The sequence below is a fragment of the Eumetopias jubatus genome, unplaced genomic scaffold (assembly GCF_037043125.1).
Source record: "Eumetopias jubatus isolate StellerSeaLion01/CBP00866 unplaced genomic scaffold, mEumJub1_p1.0 scaffold_17, whole genome shotgun sequence".
In the NCBI taxonomy this organism is placed as follows: domain Eukaryota; kingdom Metazoa; phylum Chordata; class Mammalia; order Carnivora; family Otariidae; genus Eumetopias; species Eumetopias jubatus.
This window is the reverse complement of record NW_028274823.1, coordinates 50,728,825-50,753,414: the sequence shown is the minus strand read 5'-3', so window position 1 is coordinate 50,753,414 and position 24,590 is coordinate 50,728,825. Positions and strand designations below refer to the sequence as shown.

The window sequence follows — 24,590 nt, the reverse complement described above, 5'->3', positions numbered from 1 at the left end:
GAGCCACGCAGGGGCTCCTGCATCAATCCTTTTTATGAACTTCTATCATGTGAAGTTTCTAAACAAATGGAAACACAACCATTGCTAAATTAAGTACAAAGGGTCACTCTTGGCAGCACAAGCCTCCCCAGTGTGAGTCCACCACCCTTCCCTAGCCTTTCTTACTGTTGCCTCAGACTCCTCCCCCTCTTGCCCTATCCAAGCCACACCCTTATAGGCTGGTCCCCCAGTCCTGCTTCTCCATGGCTGATTGGAACAGCTCCTGGACATAGGCCCCAGGCCCATCATTGATAATTATGTTATAGCAAATGGCACCTGCAGGCACCTGGGTTGTCCTTCTCTGTCTCTTTTGTTGCTGTCTTGCTGCGCTTTAAATCCTTTTAACAAAATATACTTTTCTCTTGTTTATATCTTGGCTCCCATCAAACTCATAAACTCCTGGGAGGCAGAGACTGTGGCTTAGTTATCTTTGTTCCCTCCAGAAGGCTGGTAAAATACTTTACACTGCTAAGCTGGATGGAACAACCTGGTGATGGGTAGACCTCATTGAGGTTTCAGCTCCCCCAGTTGATGGCTGTGTGTCCTTGGGTAACTAAATTAACTTCTCTGGGTCATCACTTCCTTTTGTGCATTTTGTGTCCTTTTGTGCATTTTGTGACTCAAATGGGATATGCCAAACCCTGCACAAACCTAAGGCCTGGTGAAAGTAAGTTTTCATTGAGGACATGTTGCTGGTGAGGTAAGCTGAGCATTAGTCTGATGCCTGCGGTCATCAAAAGTGGGACGAGGCAAGAAAGGCAAGATCTCTTGCCTTTAGCAAGATTGCAGGATATAGGATGAAAATACAAAAATCAGTTGAATTTCTATACACTAGCAGTGGACAATCTGAAAAAAATTGAGAAAGCAATTCCATTTATAATAGAATCAAAATGAACAAAATATTTAGGAGTAAATTTGACCAAAGAAATGTAAGCCTTGTACAACTAAAACTTCAAGATGTTGTAGGAAGAAATTAAATAAGACCCAAATAAATGGACACACCTCTCATGTTCAACATTGTTAGAATGGTTAAAATGGCAGTACGTCCCAAATTGACCCACAACTTCCACGTAATCCCTGTCAAAATCCCAGCTGGCTTCCCCTCTCCACCAATTGACAAATTGATCTTAAAATTCATGTGCAAATGCCAGGAACCTAGCATAGACAAAAAAGATCTTGAAAAAGAAGGACAAAGTTGGAGGACTCACAGTTCCTGGTTTTAAAATGTACTACAGACTTACAGTAATCTAGACTGTGTGGTACTAGCATGGACATATAGATCAATGGTATAGAACTGAGAGTCCAGAAATAAACCCTCACATTTACAGTCAATTGATTTTTGACAAAGGTGCCAAAATAATTCGATTGGGGGAAGAATATTTTTTTCAACAAATGGTTCTGGGAAACGGAATATCCACGTGCAGAAGAGTGAAGTTAGACCCCTACCTGATAACATTTACAAAAGTTAAGAGTTAAAACTATACAACTCTTAGAAGAAAACAGAATTAAATATTTGTGACATTAGGTTAGGCAATAGACATTAGGATGCTAAAATACAAGCAACAGATATATTGGCCATAATAAAAAATATAACAATTTTGTGTTTCCAAGAGCATCAATAAGTAAATGAAAGGAACCCACAGAATGGGAGGAAATATTTACAAATCATATATCTGACAAAGGACTTGTGTCCAGGATAGAGAAAGAACTATTATAACTCAGTAATAAAAAGATAAATAACCCAGTTTAAAAATGGGCAAAAGATATGCATAGACATTTCTCCAAAGAAGATATACAAATGTTCAGCAAGCACATGAAAAGATGCTTAACATCATTCATTCTTAAGGAAAAGCAAATTAAAACCGTGAGACACCGCTTCACACCCACTAGAATGACTGTAATAAAAAAGACAGACAATAACAAGTGTCTGCAAGGATCTGGAGAAATAGGAACCTTCATACATTGCTGGTGGGATTGTAAAATGGCACCGAGCTGCTTTGGAAAACAGTGGTATGCTTCCTCAAAAAATATTACATGTGGAGTTACCATATGACCCAGAAATTCTACTCTTAGGCATATATCCAAGAGTACATCCTCTTGAAAGTTCACAGTGGCAGAATTATTCGTAATAACCAAAAGGTGGAAGCATCGCAAATGTCCATCGTTGAACAGAAGTGGTATATCCATACAATGGCCTGTTATTTGGCAGTTAAAAGGAATGAAATATGGATGCATGCTACCACATGGATGAATCTTGAAAACATTATGCTAAATGGAAGAAGTCTGTTACTAAAGATCACAAATTGTATGATGTCATTTGTGTTAAATATGCAGATAGACAAATCCATAGAGACAGAAAGTGGATTAGTGGTTGTCAAGGGCTAGGTGGAGGGGAGAATGGGAAACAACATAATAGGTAAAGAGTTTCTTTCGGGGGGGGGTGATGAAAATGTTTTAAAATGAGACAGTGGTGGGGCAGCTGGCTGGCTGAATTGGTAGAGCATGTGACTCTTCATCTCAGGGTCATGAGTTCAAGCCCCACGTTGGGTGTAGAGCTTACTTAAAAAAATAAAATAAGATTACATTAAAAATATAATTGGATAGTGGTGATATTATAGAACTATGTGAATATATTAAAACCCACTGATTGTACACTTTGAAAGGTTGAATGTTATGGTAGGTCAATGAAGCTGTTAGACATTTCAAATTATTTAAAACTAAATAAAATTAACAGTGTGGTTACTCAGTCACACGAACCACACTGTAAGGGCTCATAGCCATATGTGGCTAATGGCTACCATATTGTACAGCGCAGGTCATCGTAGAAAGTTCTGTTGGACAGCCCTGCGATTGCAGGATGGCAGCTACAGACAGCCTGGTGGGCACTGCACACCCTCCTAGACATCTTCCAGTGAGGACTGTAAGTGATGTATCAGTGCACTGGTTACTTCTTGGGATGAAGCTGATGAAAATCTGTGTCTGTATTGCCACCTTATAGGATGCAGTACTTGGCTTGGCTGAAAATATGCACGTGAGCAGGGTAAAAGAGATGAAACAAATATACCAGAGCATCAGGTGTGATTATTTTGAGTAAGGGGAATATGGGCCATCATCTTGCTTCTGGCTATTTGTAGTGGATGATTCAGCTAGAGTTCTGGTCTCTCCTCCTACCCCCTTCGTGGTCCAGGTAACATTGTTTGAATTCCTAGAAATAGCCATGCCTCTGAAGCTATGGCGCTCTGTTTGGATTTCCTCATCCCATGAACCAGTTAAAATGATTTGAGCTGGGTTTCTATAAATCAATAATGGTGAACACTGGGGGCTGGGATCAGGGGCTTCGTTATACTAGAGTCACTACTCAAAAAAAAAAAAAACCCATTGACACAGTGAATGGTGGTCAGCAGTATTATCTGATGCAGATGTTCAGAAATATGCCAGTTAACTTGGCAATGTACTGGGATGGGGCGGCTTTTTAGGAGAATGTTGTGGAGAAAACCCAGAAAGCAAAGGGGAGGAGTGAGGGGTGTTAGGAGTGAGGAAGGTGGAGGCATCAGTACAGATTTTGGGGGCTTAGGAAATAATAGTAATTAAAAGGAGTTTTGATTAAGTAAATTGTCTATAGTCTATATATTTGAAATATTTTTTCACTTAAAAGTAATATAAATTGAAAATTGGAAAAATAAAGAAGAGTAGAAAGACAAAAACAAACCATTACCCATTGTTCTGCTAAGAAAGGACACCATTATTAGTGTTTCTGTGGGTTTTCTGGCAGTCTTTATTCTTTACCTGTTTATCTCTGCATATTAGAGTCTCCTTCACGCACAACTTTGTTGTCTGCTTTTTACACTGCATATTATTTCCCTGTGTTGATAGCGTCATATAATAATGATAGCATCATATAATTAGAGTATCTCATTGTATCTGTCTCATTCTATATCATTGTACAGTAAGTCATTTTTCCATTTGGGATCCTTAAGCTGAGGGAGTGAGGTCCCACGGAAGGGCACGGTAGACGGACAAGGACCGCCGTCCAGGTTAGCGCTGGAAGGGAGGGGTAAGGCCAGGCCTCACTTGAGGAGCTGTGTGGGAGGACAAGTGAAGGGTAACTGAAGACAAGTTTTGAGTTTGAGAAGGTTGCTGTTGAACAAAACCATGTCAGAGGGCCAAGCGAGAGAGAAAAATTTAGAACAGCTGAGGTGGGGAATTTGTTTGGGAGTTGACGAGAACTGGGTTGGAAGGGTTTTCGGAGGGGCAATGAGGGAATTCAGCTGAGCCTGGGATTGCTTGAGGCCAACTTTTCCTGAGTTAATCAGCCACTGAACTCCCTCCTGATTAAGGACAGGATTGGGTGCGGTGTTGGGGCCGAGTGTGCTACACTGGTTAGGATCCCTAACGATGGAGATGGATGGCTCCGCGGTTAAGAAGGTGGGCTCCGGGGCAACTGCCTGGATCTGCATCCTGGGTCTGCCATTTACTGGTTGTGTGGGCTTTGGCAAATTACTTAACTTCTTTGTGTCTTGATTTCTTCACCTGTAGTATACACGGTGATATTAGTATCTACTTCTTAATATTTGTTAGGATTAAGTGAGAAAAGTCTATGTTAAACATTTACAACAGTATATGGAACGTAATAAATATTAAATAAATATTAGCTATTATTATGATTGAGTTGGTTGCAGGTAACAGAAACTCAGTATAACTAGATTAGGGAAAAGGAAGGATTTATTGACTCTTATAAGTGAAAACTATAAGAAACCAGGCGTTGCTGGATCCATTTTATTCTCTGGAATATCTTGAGACTTCACTTTCTTCTGTGTTGGTTTACTTCTCAGGCAGGCTGTCTGGAAGACGACCACCAGCTTCTCTGTGCGTACATCCTATTAGCTGGGCAACGCCAGCAGAAGACAGAGCACCTTTTTCCTGAAAGCTCCAGCAGAGGGCTTTGGAGCTGGTTCTTACTGGCCTGACTGGTGTTCCCAGCCCATCGGTGATCTGACTACTGTGGCCAGGGGAATTCAGTGCTGTCACTGGCCAGGCCTGAGTCACACTTAACCTTGAGAGCTGAGTCACATGGTCTGAGGGTAGGATGGTAGCAAAAGATAACGAGGTGTTTTTATTAGAGGAAGGATAAAGCATACCGGGCAAGCAGAAAGTCGTTTCCACTGTACCAGCGGGATGGACAAAGTGCAGGACTGTGGAGAAGGCAGGCAAACAGAAGGAGAACTTGCGCCGGGTGGTGAGGCTACTAAGTGAGTGAGAGAGTGTCATGGAGGGTGGTAGAACAGTTTCCCAAAGTGTGTTCCACTGATTGCCAATTCAAGCAAATGTTAACAGGGGTTTTTGTGACAAGGGTTCCGTGGAGGAGGAAGTCTGGGAAATGCCAGTATCTACACTACGAGATTTTTCTCACTTTTAACACACTTTTTTACCTGGTGATTCTCAGGACCGAGGTATAGGACCTGTGATTCCCAAATATATGGGACTGTGGCGCCCTTATTCAATGGGGCATTTTGTGGGATTAGTATCTGTGGGCCACATTTTGGGAAACATGGTAGAAGAGGTTGGTGATGAGGTTGGGGAGTGGCAGAAGAGACTTTCCAGAGTGTTCGCAGGGGACAGTGGTCTCCAGCTGGCTGTGGGCACTGAGGAATGGACCCCTTCTCCTCAAGCATGGAGTCAGAGGCGTAAGGGGAGGTGGGGAGGGTGGGGACGTTTGAGGAGTGCAGGAACTGGCAAAGCAGTCTATTAAGCAGACTGGCGGGGCTGGTATGGGGGGGAGCCCAGAGTTGGGGGGAGGACAAGATCTCAGGTGGGGAGACCCCCTCCCCATCTCTTAGGATGCTTGGAGCTCTTTTAGCCAGCTTGTTTTGGTCTAGCATTTTAATTAGAACCTGGTCAGTGAGCTGAATTTGGGAAAATCGGCTTCTCGAGAAATGGGTAAGTCATTTAACCGACTGTGGGTAAAGCTGAACCCGGAGGACTTTGAGGCCAGGAGAGCCTGAGGAGTTGATGGCACAATGTTTGGGAAATTACCAACAGAGCTCAGCCATAGAAAGGACTGACTCCTCCCATCACGCAGCAGGGATTCTGGACGCACAGACTTCCTCCACCTTTCCCTCCTCTCCCTCTGCCTTCTGATTTTTGTTCGTTCTGTTCTGATGTTGGCACTGTCACGGCCTATACTAGTTAAGTTCTCTTCTGACCCCAGTTTGTCACGTTTCCTAGATTTTGCTCTGTAGTTAACTGCATTCAGGGTTTTTTTTTTTTTTTTTTTTTTCCTGTCTTGTAGAGCACAGCCCTTGTACTCACCAGTTCTTCTTTTTACCTCTTTTGGATTCATTTATGGGTTGGCTAGATTTTATCACTAGGAAGGGTTTGATCGGTACTACCTTTCTGAGAACTTCTCTGTTGTCTTTATACATGATGACACCTCGGCTGGGTTAATAAGAATTTGGCGTCAAATTTGCTTGCCCCCACCCCCTTGAATTCTGTAAGAGGTGTTTGTCTCTCTCTTGACATTGATTGTTGCAAAGAGGAGCATGGAGGCAGCCTGACTGTGTCCCCGTTTAGCTGACCTGATTACTCTGCCCACTGGGATCTTGACGTCTAATTGAATTAATCTGGGAGGACAAATTACTCTTTCGTCTGCAATTTCGGGCCTGTCTTTATTTTAGAAGATTGTCTTCTCTTATGTCTTTGACTACTTTTCTGTTTTCTGACTAGTTCTGTTGCTGTTGTTCTTAAAGAGATGGGGTATGCTCTGGGGCTTGGTTCCCGAGGGTCTCATTGTATTCTTTGTGTAGATTTCCTCTGGGCACCAGGAGCCATGGGCTTGAAGCTGCTCCTGCCACCCCAGCTCTTACTTGCCAGAAGGGTCAGGTGTAAAATGGTAGAGTGCTCTGTGCACTGATACATGGGCTCTGAGCCAAGCTGGCCACCCCATCGCCTCATTGCCATGTTTGATGGGGTACCTAATAATTGGTACCGTTTGTTGAATACTCCTGTATGTGCCTTCTTCAGGGATTTTTGTTGTAAATGGAAGGAGAGAAGTGGGATCATCTCTGGAGGGAAAAATGGGCTTAGGGAAGGCTATGTTTTTTTTCTTTCAAGAGCTTGTTTGTATGCTGACAGGGGTGATCTCGTAGAGAGGAGGAGCATGATTCTGTGGGAGAGAGAGGAAAGAAAGCTAAAGCTGTGTCGTCGACTAGGCAAATGGATTTAAAGCATAACTAGGAGGATAGGCTGTAATTGGACGTTTTGCTGAAATCTGGATATCCTGTACTTACAAGACCCTCCGGGCCCCACCCCCTAGGAGGGCAGCAGTGGGTCTGGGGGAAGAGCCCGAGGCTTTGCCAGTGAGAGAGTAGATCCCCCAGGGCCCTGTGCTTCAGCAGAGGGCCCCAGGACAGACTGGGTAACCTCTCTGAGACTCGGTTTCCGTCTCTTGTAAAATGCCAAAGATCCTGTGCTTGCTTTGACAGCGCATTTGCTCAAATTGGAATGATACAGAGAAGATTAGAATGGCCCCTGCACAAGGATGACATGCAGATTTTTGAAGCATTCCGTATTTAAAAAAATAAAATAAAATAAAATGCCAATGATCCCAAGTATTAAACAAGATGATGCAAGCAGAACATTCTGCAAGGAAAATAAAAGTGATTTCAGTTCCATCATTGAGAGATAACCGTGTTTAACATTTTGATATATTTGTGTACTAGTCTTTTTTCCACTTATGTAAATATATACTTGAAAATAGTATTCTTTATATACTGTCATGTTACATGCATTTAGCACTTAAATACATTAAGGACAATGTTCCGTGTCATTAAATGTTTTTCTATAACACCATTTGAAAAAAAAATGTATGTAGGTCATTCCCACAGAAGGACTTATCAGACTCTGTTTTAAAGAGTTCCTGATTGTAGACAGCGTGTCAGTGGCTCCTTACTATTTTCTATTCTAGATGTGGCCTGTCCCCTTTAACAATTATTTGCTGCCCCCGTCGAAGACACGAGGGCAAGCTTATCAAACAGGAGGAAGCTGTGAAGTTGAGAGAGAGATGTTGAATGATGGGAGTTGAGATGCAGGGGAGACTCTGACTGGCAGGAAGAATGGGCTGAAACAAGCCGGAGAAACTGACTAGGGCAAATTCTACTATCTGAACGATGGTAATAGCTCACAAGTCTAGACCGCACATGTGGACGTTAGGGGAGAGCTAATGAATATCAGGTGACAAAAAGACAATGGGGTTGATATGTGGTTGCGCCGCAAGCTCATGCAAAACAACCCAGTAACCTCAGGATACGTCAGTTTGAGTACAGTGCCCAGACCATGGGTCAGTGGAATGTTGATAACCTGGAGCTCAGACAAACAGGTGTTCAGGCTGGTGAATGATCTAGACCACGGCTGTTCAATAGAAATATAACGTAAGCTCACTCACTCTACTACCTGTCATCCACCAAAATTTAAAAAATTTCTACTAACCAATAATAGATTTTAGGTAACCCAGTGTATTCAAAACATGTTCATTTCAGTGTTAATCAATAGAAATAAATTATTAATGAGATATTGCAAACTTTTTCCCCCTAAGTGCTGAGTCTTTGAAATCCAGTGTATATTTCACACTTCCAGCCCTTCTCAATTCACATGTTAAATTTTCAGTGGTTAAAATAAAATAGAGTCCTACCAAAACAATAAATTGTGTTTAATGGGAAAATATTTAATACTTTAATTTTAATTAAGTTTAATTAAATTTAATTATAATGCTTTAGTTTTTTTAAATTTACATTTCAAATAATTACAATTAAATGAATAAAAACTGAGCTCCTCACTTGCACTAGCAACACCTCAAATGCTCCGTAGCCACATGTGGCCGGCAGACAGCGCAGGTCTGTGCCCTGTGGTTACTACTCCAAATGTGGTCTATGTATCAGCAGCATCTGTACACCCCGGGCAAATTGGTTAGAGATACAAGTCTCAGGACCCATCCAGACCTCCTGAGCTGAGGTTTTTGCATTTAAGCAAGTGCTCTGGATGATTTCTGTGCTCATTGCAATGGTTTGAGAAGCAGTGGTTAGATGTTGGGCCATGATTTGGGGAGTGTCTGAAGCAATTGAGTATTATTTTGCATGGAAAAGAAGCCTCTAGGAAGCTGTATAATGACCTTCACATGTTTAAAGGCCTGTGTATGGAAGGTGAGGGAGATGTAGTCCCAAGGAGGAGAGCGAGGACTACAGGTGGAGGTGGGGCTGGGGTGGGAAAAAGGAAACCAAACTTTTTATTTAATTAATTAATTTATTTTTAAAGATTTTATTTATTTATTTGACAGAGAGAGACACAGCAAGAGAGGGAACACAAGCAGGGGGAGTGGGAGAGGGAGAAGCAGGCTTCCCGCTGAGCAGGGAGCCCGATGTGGGGCTCGATCCCAGGACCCTGGGACCATGACCCGAGCCGAAGGCAGACGCTTAACGACTGAGCCACCTAGGCGCCCCGACTTTCTTTCTTTCTTTTTTTTTTTAAGATTTTATTTATTTGACAGGGAGAGACACAGTGAGAGAGGAAACACAAGAAGGGGGAGTGGGAGAGGGAGAAGCAGGCTTCCCGCTGAGCAGGGAGCCCGATGTGGGGCTCAATCCCAGGACCCTGGGATCATGACCTGAGCCGAAGGCAGACGCTTAACAACTGAGCCACCTAGGCGCCCCAGAAACCAAACTTTTTAAAGCTTCCATAGTTAACTATTTCACTGAATCCTTGTTTTGTTTTGTTTTTTAAATTTATTTATTTGGGAGAGAGAGAGAGTAGGGGATGGAGGGGCAGAGGGAGAGAATCTCAAGAGGACTCCACACTGAGCATGGAGCCCAATGTGGGGCCCAATCTTATGACCCTGAGATCATGACCTGAGCTGAAAGCAAGAGTTGGATGCTTAGCCAGCTGAGCCATCCAGGTGCCCCTCTCACTGAATCCCTGTAACAACAGAACTGGACCGGGAGGTAAATCAGATGGATCTGAGTCCATCTGCTAAGTCACTCCTCCCCTAATCACTGTGCATCCTGGAGGAAGAATTATTTGACCACTCTGAGCCTCGGCTTACTGTCTGTATGATAGGGAAGATAAAAACTCCCATCCAGGGCTCACGTGAAGACCGTGGAGGCAAGGGCCATATTTGCTGTATTCATACACCATCTCTGGGCTTGGCACAGACCTGGCACAGACTCAACCAGCGATAACGATTTCTTTGTACATTGGGCAAAGCTCTGACTTGTGAACGATGACCATGACTACTACTAGCAGGCTTGTGGTTTGAGGTGACAGGTTGTGTTTTTCAGTAGACACAAATGAACCCAGCCCCTGCTCTCCTTCATCTAACTGAAAGCCTGTTTTTTATTTACAGTCTCAATTGATCTGGATTGATCTATCCTCAAACCTTTTCATCAGGAGAGTGAAAACAGAAAGGCAAGGAGGGGGGTTCTGGGTTCCTCCACCTTCCCTTGCTCAGTGGACAGTGATGGGCCTCTGGCCACTTTTCTACAATTGGGGCAAAATATCTCCAGACATGGTACCGAGTCACTCCAAAGAGGGAGGGTAACCTAGCCCATCAAAGCATTTCTCTGCAAAAGACCTCATCACAGATTCACTAAGCCACATCTGTGCTTCTGTCAAGTAAACAAAGAATATCTACTGCTCTCAGGCAGGCACTAACATTAGCCGAGTGAGGGCTCTTTGGGGACCTGGGAAAGGAAGTTCGCATTTGAAAATGAACCACTGTACGTGGATTTATAGCTCTGCTTTTCCGATGAAGTGGGGGAAATATTTTTCTCTGGGAGATTAGAATTTACTAGTGGATTCAAGTGTAACTTTGGAGAGTGGCAGAGATATTAGATGTGGCACTATCACAGTATTGTTTTATTGGCAATTAGATTTCAAACTGGCACAAATGTATGAAAATAAGTCTCAATTATGGGCCTGTGAAGTTTCTCCACCATCTGTCAACAGTTTGCTCCTTATGCCGCAACATGTGTACCTTTGGAGGGGAAAGGATTTAATAGCCCAAGTGAAGAGGTACAGTTCACCAAATTATACTGGAGTTTATAGCCAATGCCTGCATTTGTGACTTCTGATGCAGAGAAAGCAAATTTAAACTTGCATGCAGGCATGTGCGTGTGTGTACACACACACACACACACACACACACACACACACACACACACACACACCCCTCTCAGCTTGCAGCAGAGTTAGGGGCAGTGGTGTGCTGGTAAATGCACAACAACTGGTTCTCTGGGGAAATTACAGCTCTGATGGGCAGCCCCTGCCTCTTCCTTTGGTGTAAACACCCCCACAATGGCTGGTCTCATACTGCCAACATGATGTCCCTGAATGTGGAGTTTGGAAGAGATGTGTACTGTCGTCTCATGAGCCAGTGGGAGCTGGCTTCAGTGAGGGCATTGCTGGTTTGCCTGTCTAGAATCTGCTTTCCCCTCTGGTAAGCATGCCCTGATTTTCCCTGAAAGTATCCACCCCCTACCATCTTCTCGACCCATGTGGTTTGGGTAGGGTGACCTCCTCACCAGCTCCAGGGGTGGTATGTGACCTAGGCCTGGACCAATTAGTGTATCCCATCTCCCTGGACATTGATTGGCTCAGGGATGGGCTTGTGTGCCAATCTGGTTCTGGGAGTCAGGCCAGGACTTTGTTTGAATTGGTGATCTTAGAGCTAGGGAGGTGTAGCCTGGATTGACTGGTGTCTGGGCATGGGGACAAACCCAGGAAAACAACAGAAAGAGAAAGAATGAGAGAGAGAGAGAGCATGGGCCCCAATAATATTGTTTGCTCCTGGATCCATCCCTGCTTCAAGCTTCATGCCTGGACTTTCTGTTTATAAGAATCCACAAATTTCCATGTTTCTTTATCAAGTGCATCACTTCTGACAGAAGGAGTCTTAACTGATGAGTTTGTTCCTGGGAGCTATACTTGAAAATCTCGGGGGCCTTTGGGACCTGCTGCTTGTGTAGAGTGTGAACCCCAGGAAGCCATGACCTTGTTTGTCTTGGCCATCATTGCTTTCACAGAACCCAGCACCATGCCTGGCATGTGGGAGATGCTCAGTAAATTTTTGTTGAATATCTTGTGTCAGGCAGATTTTGCTGTATTATGATGCAGTAACAAACAGCCCCCAAATTCAGTGGCTTATAACAATGGTTTATTTCTCTCTCATAATTTTTGTCACTTAGGATGGCTACAGCTCTGCTCCATGTATCTTCATCCAAGGATCCAGAGTGGTGGAACAGCCTCCATTAAGGACATGATAATCTCATGGCAGAGGGGAAGGAGAACAAAGGCAGCACCTTGTGGTGGCTCTTAAAGTTTCTGCTTAGATAAGGTACTCATCACTTCTTGTCATGTTCTGTTGGTCCATGCAAGTTACATGGCAGGGAGGTATATTCCAACCACAGCAAGACACTGCATGCCACGGGCAGGAGTAGAAATTTATTATCAATCCTCTTACAGGTTGGGGAGTGAATACATGGGGTACAATGATACTGGCAACCACATAAAGAGAGGCTGTGGGAACACAGTTAGACATTTTCTTGTGAAATTGAACATTTGAATATCCACTGACCCAACCATGCCTCTCCCAGGTGTAGACCGCGGAGAGCCTCTTGCATATGAACATCACATGTATGCAGACATGTGCAGAAATGTTTACAGCAGCATGTTTAGTACAGCACAAAGCCCTCAACAACTCAGACAACATCAATGTCTGTAGACAGGCAAAGGGACATAGACATCAGGATACACTTGTACACAGAGGTATAACTTGCAGCAGTTCAGCAGTTCAAATGAACAAACCTCAGCTCTTCGGGACAACATGAATGCACCTTAGAAACATAATATTAAGCAAAATATGCAAGTCTGGAGAACACTGTGTGTAGTATAACTCCAATTGTATAGTTCATTTATATGTGCAAACTGTGCAAAGAATCATAAAGGAATGATAAACCCAAAAATTCAAGATGTGGCTATTTTGCAGGGGAAGGCTGTGCATGGAGATAGGTGGCTACAACTTACTGGTGATGTTCTAGCTCTTAGTTGGATGGGGAGTTGAGGGGTCATTTTAATATACATTTTCACTTATTTGTTGTATTTATCCTTTTTATTCTCTATCAAATATGCTCAAAATATAATCAGAATGCAGAAATGACAACTAGGAAAGGAAATAATTTAAAAATAGACAAAAGCGATTATGGAAGAGAGTTGTCTTAGGAAAACAGAATTCCTGGAGGCAAATTTGGCAAAATACATTTTGGGGCCGAGTTCAGGGGCCTGGAAGAGAAGGGACAGGTAGTGAGCAGGGGCAGCTCAGATCACTAGGCATCCCCACGCCTGGGGAGGATCTGAGTCCTCATTGGCCCCAGTATCATGCTCCTTAGGCCACTTCAGGGACTGAGATATCTGGAGGGATCCTGCATATGGGGCATGGACATTCCAGAGAAGGCTACCACTGTGGATGAATGCATTGGCTGTTGGCTTTGTTCAACTGGTGTTCTGATTTAATGGTCTGTCACTGAGAATTTGGTCCTCTGTGGGTATATGGAGAAGGTCCCATTTTGGCCTTGTCAAGTTGAAGAGGCCATACCTAGATGGCTGGTGAAGTTTGCCTCCACTCTTGAACACCCCCAAACTGGCTGCATCGTGCTGGAAGACTCCCTGATTCTGCTTTCTAATCTTAGGCCAGGAGAAAAGACCTTCAGACTGGAGATGCAGGATCTCTATCGAAACAGTCCAAGAGTACCTGCCCCCAGGTGTCTCTCCACCTTCCGGGGCAGACAAGTCATGGTACTGAGGGAAGTGTGCCTTGTCATGGGGATTCCAGGGGATTCGAGTCTATTCCCTCAGAGGGAGGGAGAGAGAAGGGGGCTGTGGAGAGACTGGAGATGAGTCAGAGCAGAAATCAGAGCACAGGTGACACCCTACTCAACCTCTGAGGGAGGGGAAGCCTGCCCACACTGGCCCTCCCTGAACTTCCCTGACCACCTGGGGGCCACGTGAAAAATCTGCTCTCTGAACTCTACTTGGGGGCATGATTGAGATCTCTACACATTCAGGCTTTAAGTTAGCTCATTTTTGTTTGAGTGCTTTTGTTTGCAAGTAACAGAAACCCAGAAAAAAAATGGGATTTTTACTCAATGCATTTAAACAGGAGTGGGTTCAGCTTTACGTGAAACTTGGTCCTGAATTAAAAAAAAAAAAAACAGTCACGGAGCCCTCTCTCTGTTGCTATTGACTTCTTGGCTCTGCTTCCTAGTGTTGGCTTTATTCTGGGGATGGTGGTGGTGCTTCCTGCAGGTCCCAGCATTCTCCCAGAAGCTCCTGGGGCTCTACTAAGGTCCATGGAAAGAAAGCTTCTTTGTCCCTGATCTCAGAAACTCTGAGATTGATTCTTTTTTTTTTTACTTTAAATTTTTTATTGTTATGTTAATCACCATACATTACATCATTAGTTCTTGATGTAGTGTTCCATGATTCATTGTTTGTGCATAACACCCAGTGCTCCACGCAGAATGTGCCCTCTTTAATACCCATCACCAGACTAACCCATCCCCCCACCCCCTCCCCTCTAGAACCCTCAGTTTGTTTTTCAGAGTCCATCGTCTCTCATGGTTCGTCTCCCCCTCTGATTTACTCCCCTTCATTCTTCCCCTCCTGCTATCTTCTTCTTCTTTTTTTTCTTAACATATATTGCATTATTTGTTTCAGAAGTACAGATCTGTGATTCCACAGTCTTGCACAATTCACAGCGCTCACCATAACACATACCCTCCCCAATGTCTATCACCCAGCCACCCCCTGCCTCCCACCCCCCACCACTCCAGCAACCCTCAGTTGGTTTCCTGAGATTAAGAATTCCTCATATCAGTGAGGTCATATGATACATGTCTTTTTCTGATTGACTTATTTCACTCAGATTGATTCTGCTGGGGCTGGCTTGGTCACATTCCTCTTCCTCAGTCAATCACAATGGCTGGGGAATGGGATGCACTGATTGGGGTAGCCAAGTCACATGATCTCCTTGGGGTGGGGGATGGAGTCAGCCTCCCCAGAAACTTGTGGGTCTTTCAGTGGAAATTCAAGGCCATGAGGAAGTGGGAAGGAGGATCGGATATGAAGGGTAATGGTCACTTCTTATCTACTGATGCTTTAGTGAATGTTAGTCATTTGGAGGAGCTCTTTATACCTCAAAGGTAATAATGGTTCATATGCTATATTGGTGGTTGTTTGCCTTTTAAATTTATGTTAACTTTTAAAACTTTCAAATACTTTAATTTGTAACCATGGACTTTTTAAAAATTGAAGTATAGCTGACACACAACATTCCATTAGTTTCTGGTGTGCAATGTAGTGATTTGACAACTCTATGCACTTTGCTATGCTCACCGTTAAGTATAGATACCGTCACCATACAGTGTTATTGCAGTACCACTGACTGTGTTCCCTGTGCTGCACCTTTCATCCGCACGACTTATTCATTCCATAACTGGCAGCCTGCACCTCCCACTCCCCTTCACCCATCTTGCCCATCCCCCTACATATCTCCCCTCTATCAATCGTCTGTTTGTTCTCTGTACTTATGGATCTGTTTCTGCTTTTTTGTGTTTGTTCATTTGTCTTATTTTTTTATGTTCAACATATAAGTGAAATCATATGGTATTTGCCTTCCTCTGTCTGACTTGTTTTACTTCGCATAATACCCTCTATGTCCATCCGTGTTGATGCAAATGGCAAGGTCCCGTTCTTTTTTTATGGCTATATAATATTCCATTACATATAAGTATACAATATATATGTATACCATTATATATAAATATAAATATATATATGCCACATCTTCTTTATAACCATGGACTTTTAAAAAAAAGATTTTTATTTATTTATTTGTCAAAGAGAGAGAGAGAGAGCACAAGCAGGGGGAGAGGCAGGCAGAGGGAGAAGCAGGCTCCCCGCTGAGCAGGGAGCCCGATGCAGGGGTCGATCCCAGGACCCCAGGATCATGACCCTAGCTGAAGGCAGACGCTTAACCCACTGAGCCACCTAGGCGTCCCCTTTATTTTTTAAAAATATTTTTATTTATTTGGACATTTTTAAACATACACAAAAGCAGAGCAGATAGTGTAATTTAAACCCACCACCCCCGTACCCACCGCCCAGCTTCAACCATTGTCATATATTGATTTTTGACTTCCAGAAGTTTCAAATTTGTACATAGTTGAATCTTGATGTTTTCCATTGTAGTTCATCCTAATGTTTTTTTTTTTTTTTTGGGGAATAATATTTTTTTTTAAATTTTTTTATTGTTATGTTAATCACCATATATTACATCATTAGTTTTTGGTGCAGTGTTCCATGATTCACTGTTTGTTCATAACACCCAGTGCTCCATGCAGAACGTGCCCTCCTCAATACCCATCACCAGGCTAACCCATCCCCCCACCCCCCTCCCCTCTAGAACCCTCAGTTTGTTTTTCAGAGTCCATCATCTCTCATGGTTTGTTTCCCCCTCTGACATACTCCCCTTTTCTTCCTCTCCTGTTATCTTCTTTTTCTTTTTTCTTAAAATATGTTGCGTTATTTGTTTCAGAAGTACAGATCTGTGATTCAACAGTCTTGCACAATTCACAGCGCTCACCGTAGCACATACCCTCCCCAATGTCTATCACCCAGCCACCCCATCCCTCCCACCCCCCACCACTCAGCAACACTCAGTTTCTTTCCTGAGATTAAGAATTCCTCATATCAGTGAGGTCATGTGATACATGTCTTTCTCTGATTGACTTATTTCACTCAGCATAACACCCTCCAGTCCCATCCACGTCGTTGCAAATGGCAAGATCTCATTCCTTTTGATGGCTGCATAATATTCCATTGTGTATATATACCACCTCTTCTTTATCCTCATCCTAATGTTTATGTTTGTACTTAGAGAGATGCCAGATATTCAACTACATTTTCTTCTAGTGTTTTTTTTTTTTTAAAGATATAATGCTGTGAGGTGAGGCTCTAACAGGATTTTTTCCCAGATATCCAATTTTTTCAACTCTCCTTATTGAACGGTCCATCTTGTTCTCACTGGTTTGTGAAGTGTCCTTGATTTGATATCAGGTTCTTGCATTTGCCAGCATGTTTCTGGCTGCAGATTCTGTTGTGTTGACCTGTGTGTTGTTGCACCAATACCCACGTTGAACTTTGTACATGTATGAATAAGTTTTTGTATCCAGTATACCTAGCCATCCCGGTGTTTCTTTTTTTCACTATTTTCATTCCCAACTCTATCTATTCATTCTTCCAGATGAAACTTAGAATCATTTTTACAAGTTCTAAAGAAAATTCCCTTAGAATTTTGGTTAGAATCAGTTAAAGCCATGCACTAAATTGGAAAAATGAACATTTTCTCAATAGGCCTTCTTGAAATGTAGAAATACAATGTGTTTGTTTGTTCAGCTCTTGGAGACCTCTCCGAAAATGCCCTGTTATCTCCTGTGAGGGTCTCTCCTGGGTGGTTTATGTATTTTGCTCTGTTTATGGATGGGAGTTTCAAAACTTCCCATTTGATCTTCATTAGCCATTCTTGAAGACTTCCGGTTTCCGTCAAGTTTGAGTCACTCAGGGGTTTAGACCACTCTTTCTATCAGAACCCACCACCCAGTCTGCGAGAGTTTCTATTTGCTCTAAAAATCGAGTCCCCTGAGCTCATATGTTTGGTGCAAAGAGCATTAGATTTGGCATCAGGACACGCCTGAGTTGCAGGCCCTGCCCTTTATTGGCAGCGTGTCCTTGGGCAAATTATTTTGCTTCTCCGAATCTCATTTTCCTTATTTGCATGTGGGCATGGATCATTTTATTCATTTTTCATCTAGTTCCTTATATTGTGTTTCTTCCTAACTTTTCTTTCTTCTCTAGGAGCCTCTAAACTCCTTGGGAACAGGGGCTGTGCCGCCTCCATGGTTACATGTGGGGAACAGAATGAGATAACCCTGGGAGTTCGGTACCGGCAACAGAGTCCAGCCAGTGGACACCATGTTAGTTCACTCAAAATAGAATATATTTTGAAATAATCTGGGGTCCTCACTTGGGCCATGATTCTTTAATAAAACTTTGAAATATGGATAATAGTTAATAAGATTGAAATAGCCAAGGTTTCTTGAGTTCTTTGGGTGTTCCAGCACCAGATGATCATATTCCAGGTATGACCTCATCAGACCCCTCTGTACCCTTCAAAGAAGGTATGACAGTAAGATCACATAGCTAGGACTTGGTGCAGCTGGAACTCAAGCCAACTTGGTGCTCCGAACCCGCATTTTCTTCTATCTTCCCTACAATATCAAGTCGTGTCTTCACAGTGCCTCAGGTCTACGAGGTAGTCAGAAATACTGGTCTTGTCCGCTTCCTCCCTCTTGTCTGGTACCTGCTTTTAGTAAAGTAGTGAAATTGGAGGTCCAGTGACCAGTATTGGTTGCCTTCTCTTCCTCCCTCCATTTTAAGCATTTCCAGAATAGGACTGTAATCAACTGCTTCTCACTATGGTGTTAAACGCTTACCCATCAAGTCTGTGACACCCCTTGTTCTCCTGATGAGAGTGGTAGGCCACCCTGGCTGTGAAGGACCTCTGAGTGGAGGGGAGGGGAGTACGGAGTATGAAGGGGGCACAGAGAATGGCGGTGGAGGATTCACAGCCTGGTAGGATGTCAGTGGAGAAAACTCTGGAGGTGGAACCAGACACATCTGCTGCTTGAGAACTATGTGACTTGGGGCACATTGCTAAGCTCTCTGTGGCTCTGCTTTCTCATCACAAAAGTGGGGACTGGACACCTCTGACACATCAGAGGGATGGCAGCCCTGGATGGTGGGAGCCCACTCTAGATTGTGCAGCCTTAGGCATGTGTAGGAGGATGTCTTTGTTGTTATTTTACCAAAGAAAATAAGAGGAGAAGAAAACAACAAGCAGGGAGAGGGTGATACTCAATCCCTCAGGCTGACTTCTGGGTGGTGCAAGCACCGATGCACTGTTGGTCCTGCAGGGGAAAGGGGTCAGAAGGAGGTTGACCAGATGGCCCCAGATGGTTTCTGGGTGATACAGAATACAGATTTCAGGGGTTACTTTCAGTTTTTTTTTTTTTAATTTTGGACTCAACATTTTCCAGGAATATACTGTGGTAGAATAAAACCAGTAATAGTAACAATAGCTAACATTTATGCACTCTGACTAGGGGCTAGGTAGTGTGTGATTTGGATGGATTATCTGATTTAATCCATAGAACAACCTATAAAATAGGCATTATTGTTTCTCCCATTTTAGGGATGGAGAAAGTAATTTCTGCTTAAGTTCTCTGAAGTTATGGAGCTGGGATGGGGATTTATATCACAGAGGCTGTAGAACTTAAAAATCCCAACTCAATACCCAGGTCCCACCTTAGATCAATTGAATTAGGGTCCCAGGGTCAGTGTTGGTGGACAGTGCCCAAGTGATTCTGCTATGTGGCCAGGCTTGGGAACACTGGACCAGGTGTCCTCCTGGGGGACAGCAGATGGTGCTGAGGTGGTAAAGGCAGGGGAGGGTAAATGTGGGTTCATGTTGGGGATAGTGGGGAATGATGGCAGCTGTTCTCACTCCTGCAGATTTACTGCTGTGACCCCCCCCCCCCGGAGCCTCCTGCATATTGGCAGTGAATGTGATTTTTCTTAATGGGAAGGAAAGATGGCCAGCAGGCTGTCTGTGTCTGTGTGTATGTATGAGAGAGAGACAGAATGGGCATATATATGTGTGTGCATGTGATTGAGTATTTGTATGCTCATGTATGCACTTATGTAATTGTAGAAGTGTGTGCGTGTGAGGAAGTGTATATGTGCATCAGTGTATTTCTGTGTGTGGGATTGTATGGATATGTTTGCGTGAGTAGACGTGTCTGTGTCTGTGTACTTGTGAGCACGTGTACATGTATGGGTATGTCTGAGTGTGGATGTGTATGTGTGGGTAGGGGATTGTGTGAATGTGCATGTGTTTTGACTGTATACCTGAGTCTTTGTGTTGATATAAGCATGTGCGTGTGTGATTGCATATACAAGTGTGCAGGGGTATGTGCATACGTGTGATTGCGTGTGGGTGTGCATGTATGTTTGTGTGTGTGCATATGTGCTATGGACTGAATGTATGCCCAGCCTCCCAAATTCATATATTGTAACCCTAGCCCCAGCGTAATGGTGTTTGGAGGTGGGATCTTTGTGAGTTAAATAGGGTTAAATGAGGTCATGAGAGTTGGGCGCTCATGATGGCATGAACGCCCTTATAAAAAAAGCAAGAGACCTGGGAGCTCTCCCTCTCGGCCACGTGGAGAAGTAACTAGAAGGTGGCTGTTCACAAGCCAGGAAGACAGTCCTACCAGACACCCAGTCGGCCAGCATCTTGATCTTGGACTTCCCAGCCTCCAGAACTGTGAGAAACAAATGCTTATTGTTGAAGCCACCCAGTCTATGGTATATGATTAAAGCAGCCTGAGCTCATTAGAACGACATAGTTGTGTATTTATGTCCATGTGTATGTGAGCATTTGTGTACATGGATGAACGCGTGCAGGGGTGTGCATGCGAGAGGGTGTCTATGGATATGGGTGTATCTGTATTGTGTGGGAGTGGGAGCGCATGGGCGGGAGTATATGTGCGTGCACGCACGTGCATTTGTGCATGCATAGTGTGTATCTGCAGGTGTGCGTGTGTGTACACACTTGTTTATGTACTTATGCATGGTGTGTACGGGTGCATGCGAGAGAATGGATGAGTGTGGGAGTGTGTGATCATGTGTGTCAGTATATGGTCACACATGTTTGACTACATATAGGTATTAGTTTAATATGCGTGCATGTGGTTGTGTCTCTCTGTATGCATGGGTGTGAGTATGTGTATGAGTCTATAGGTGGGTGTGCATATTTGTGCATATGCTTGTGTATGTGTGTGCAGGTGCCCATTTGTGTACATTTATGTGCGCACACGTCGAAGAGGATGTGTGTTTGAGTGTGTCTTTATGTGTGTGGGATTCTGTGCGCACGTGTGGATGTCCATATATGTGTGCATGTAGTTGTATATGTATGTGTGTGTGGGCATGTGCACATGTGAGTGTGTGTGAGTGTGTGTGCAGGAGGGTCCTGGGCTGTGGAGCTGGGTGCCTTTCCTTTGCTTCTGACAGATGGTCCAGCAAATGAAGCCCTCCCTGCCACCTGCCCACTTAACCCCCCAGGGCCTTTCTCCCCCCACCCCAGTCTAGCTGCTTCCTCCCTCACCCTCTCTCTGATGTTTGGACCCCCTTGGCTGGTGTGTGGGGAAGGTGGGGTCAGGAAAGAGGTGGCAGGCCTGGCCTGAGCACACTGTGCAGGGCCAGGAAGCAGAGGGTTGAGAGTGTTCCTGTTAGAGCGTGTGTGTGTGTGTGTGTGTGTGTGTGTGTGTGTGTGTGTGTGTGTGTATGTGTACCTAGCAGGGAGGCAAAGCCCAGGCAGTCCCTGCCAGCGCCTGGCCTCCATCCGCAGAGTGGGCAGGCAGCCCAGGGTAGAAGGGCCTGTGCTTTGCAGACAAAAATGCCAGATGGTGGGGATTTGGGGAGGCTCTCCACGGCCTGGCTGCCAAGGGCAAGGAGGTTTCTGGGGCTCTGGAGAATGAGCTGGGGAGTTGCATGTGTGCTGCTGTGTTGTTTTTTTTAATGGAGAGTGGGGAGGCTTGTTTTGCATATTTCACAATATATTTTCCCTTTGGATTTCTATCTGTTTGCTAAAAAATTTGATCATGAAGCTTTAGTTTTTTTTTTTTTTTAATATGAGAGTACATATTCCTGCAAGGAAGTCAAAACATTTTTTTTTAAACTGAAAATATTTATTGACAAGCTACGAAAGAAGCACCAAATAAAACATACTTAGATTGGGTGTTTCAGTTTTGCATGAGATGTAGAGACACAGTGAATGGCTGGGTTCTATTTAGTTTAGGAATGGGTTTCACCTCCCGCTGATGGGGTTTCTAAGCTTTGTTTTCCATACAGGGAGTTTTTCTGAGCTGACCCACTCCCAGGGAGGTGCTTTGCCATGTCTGTCGGGAGATGCCAAGCTTGCCCAGGCGTGAGCTCAGACAGGTGTCCAGATGGTCTGTCCTTCCACTCCTGGCCAACACAGCCTCTCCACGGAGACTACCTCCGTGTGCCTGTTGCGCCAGGATGGATGTCACAACTGGTACAGCTGTGGGCAGAGACCAAAGGCATTTTTTTTTTCCTTATTGGAAAAGGGAAACAATGAGGAGAAGAATGATCTTATGTGAGTCAAGTGTTTCCTGGCCCTCACACAGCCCAAGTGCTGACGTCTGCACAGGAGAGTGGGGCGCTCACTGGGGGCCCTGGGAACAACGAGTGGAACAGGGAGCTGTCTTGGGAGACAGGTGGCCATCTTCACAGCCTTCCCTGCCTCTGCCTTCCATTCCTTCGTCACCAGGCTCAGGAACCTTCAGGGGCTTCATATTGAATAAAGTCCACAGTCCTTAATAGGGCCCTGGGTGGGCCGTAGGCACAGCCCAAAAGTACTTCCTTTTCTGTGGTTCATCTGTCCCTAGCACTTTTTCTAACTTGCTCCGGGCTCTAAATGCCATTTTTTTTTTTAAGGAGACAAATATTTATTAACAAGTTACAAAAGCAGTACTAAGTAAGACAGAAAGTCAGATGGGCTATCACTCACGCCAGTGCTCTGCCCAGGATGCCCTTCTTGCTTCTCTTCCTGCCCAAATCCCATCTCTCCCGTGCTTAGCTAAAATGCCATTGTCTCCTTTCCTTCTCTCTGCTCCTACGACATGTCATAGACCAAGAACATCTCATGGGATTCCTGACTTAAATGACTGCTTTCTTTCCTTGAGGTCAGAGGGAGTGTGTTTAAGCTCCTGGCACACAGCTCGGTTTGTTGAATGAATAAACAAAAACTCAAGTGCTGGCTTCCTTTTGGAACTTATCGCACTGGGCACAATAGTATGATTCTTACCTTGGGAATGAGGACAGACCTACTCCTGTCATCATCATTGTTTTCATTAGTATTGTCCTTAAGTATGAGTGAGTGTGTGTTTGTGGGCACGTGTGACTGCATGTGTGGTGACACTCACATTGGGCACGGGGTCTACATGTAAACATAGCATGTACAGGTTTTGCTCATGAAATAAGAGATGACGAACCAGAAGATGTTAGCCACATAATCAACCTCCGCCACTTTCTGTCTTGAACGTCACCTTCATCCTTCATCAATACCATCTTGCATGTGTCCTCTCCCCCATCTTGTTTTATTATTAGCCTTTTTCAACTACTCTGGTTGAATACATTTATATACTACTGGGAAAGACAGGCCAATGATTCTGGGCTCAGCATATGCTGGGTGCTGAGGTTCCAGTGATGAAAGAAGCAAGGTCCCTTTAGCAAGGAACTCTACCCTTAGTAGAAGGAGAGATGGGCATAAATAGATACAACAAATCTTTGCTAATGATTCAGTGGAAGTAGGAACAGGCTTGCTATTGAAGCACAGAGAAGGGAGACCTTCACACCAGAAAACTACTCATCCTTTAAAGTCCAACTCAAATGACCTTTACTTTTTTTAAAAATTTTTATTTATTTATTTGACAGAGACCGAGAGAGACACAGTGAGAGAGGGAACACAAGCAGGGGGAGTGGGAGAGGGAGAAGCAGGCCCCCTGCCGAGCAGGGAGCCCGATGCGGGACTTGATCCCAGGACCCCGGGATCATGACCTGAGCCAATGGCAGACGCTTAATGACTGAGCCACCCAGGACATCAAATGGCCTTTACTTTATAAAGCCTTTCTTGTGTTCCGCAAGAGCAAAAGTGGGGGAAGGGCTCTGGACAGAGTGACCAGCACATGCCAGGGCGTAGAAGCCTGAGGGAGCCTGCTGTGTCTGGGTTGGGAGGAGTGAGTTGATGTGGCTGGTGCATGTATTTGGGGGCGTTTGTGCAGTGGGAGGGAATAATGGGAGATAATGCTTGAAGGCAGGTGGGGGAATGTCATAAAGAACCTTGAATTTAATTTTCTCTTAAAGCAACGAGAGCTGGGCTTCACGTTGATCTATGTTTTAGGAAGACTCCTTTGGTGTCCCCATAAAGGACTTGGGCTGAGCAGAGGTGGAGACCAGGTGCTTGGAGGGAGATGTGCTCAGGAGGTGGAGGGCATAGAACTTGGTGAAAATTTGGATGTGTGAGAAGGGGAGTGGATCACTTAGGATGTGTTCAGGTGCAAGACACAAAACACTTGACTACTTTTAACTTACATTAAATAGAGTTCATTTTCTCATGTCAGAATATCTCTGAGTCTTGGTGGTTGTGGGCAGGGGTTCAGCTGTTGAGTACTGTCAGAGCCTACATTTGTGATGCTCTTTTGGCTTTCTCATTGTGGTCATGAGATGGCTACTGGAACTCCAGACATCTTATCTACATCCCTCCCCAGAAGAAGAGGAAGGCAGTGCCCCATCAGTTCCTTGTATCA

General features: G+C 44.2%; 1 non-coding gene across 1 annotated transcript; it reads left to right on the top strand.

Moving 5' to 3' along the window:
* The first annotated feature begins 7,504 nt into the window (after nt 1–7,504).
* Nucleotides 7,505–7,611, top strand: LOC114214239 (U6 spliceosomal RNA). Its single transcript, XR_003610365.1, has one exon. It is a non-coding gene; the product is annotated as a U6 spliceosomal RNA (small nuclear RNA).
* Nucleotides 7,612–24,590: the final 16,979 nt, after the last annotated feature.